Consider the following 767-nt stretch of genomic DNA (forward strand, 5'->3'; position numbering starts at 1 on the left):
ATATATATATATATATACATATATGCATATATAAATACATATATATACATATATAAGCATATATATATATACATATATATATATATATGCATGTTTACACGTATATGTGTGTTTATATATAAATATATAAAGAAAGAAATATCTTTGTCCAAATGTGAGATGGATAATTTTGTTATGGATCCTTAGATGTTTACCATTTCATGTCAATTGAATTCTCAGCTCTATTTTACCCTGTAACAAACCTGCTGTTAAAATACATTTAACTAGATTTAAACTGTCATCCAATATTCTTTATGGTTCTTTATGAAATGTTTAAATGGAGCGTTGCCACCTCTCATATTTGCTATATTTGCAATGCATGTTTAATGAATAATTGGTGGTACAAAAAGGTGTGCTAGCTCTGGCGATTAGCAAATGAAAACATATAACTTTATTTGCCAGGATGTTTTAATTATATTTCTTTTTAATTTGTTTATCTACGAAAATCAATATGAAGTGGAAAGGATAATTTGATTTTCGATACACTTTTGGTTCTGTCTTTTTTCTTTCTTTTTATTTTTAGGATTATAATATTTAAAGAGAGATTGTACTTAAGGAATACGAATGCTTAGTTAGCCCCACTTTGTGTTTGTGTGTGTGCTTTCAGGGGGGGGGGTGTCTGTGTGTTTAAAGATATATATATATATAAATATAAATATATGTATATATATATACATACATATATATATAAATATATATATATATATACATATATATATATAAATATA

The 767-nt window shown here is 24.9% G+C and overlaps 1 protein-coding gene across 2 annotated transcripts in view; it reads left to right on the forward strand.

Moving 5' to 3' along the window:
• Positions 1-767, forward strand: part of LOC106867563 (acetylcholine receptor subunit alpha-like) — a 154,439-nt gene that overhangs the window by 115,066 nt on the left and 38,606 nt on the right. The gene's annotated exons all lie outside the window — the stretch shown is intronic.

Source organism: Octopus bimaculoides, chromosome 12 (genome assembly GCF_001194135.2).
Source record: "Octopus bimaculoides isolate UCB-OBI-ISO-001 chromosome 12, ASM119413v2, whole genome shotgun sequence".
Lineage (NCBI taxonomy): Eukaryota > Metazoa > Mollusca > Cephalopoda > Octopoda > Octopodidae > Octopus > Octopus bimaculoides.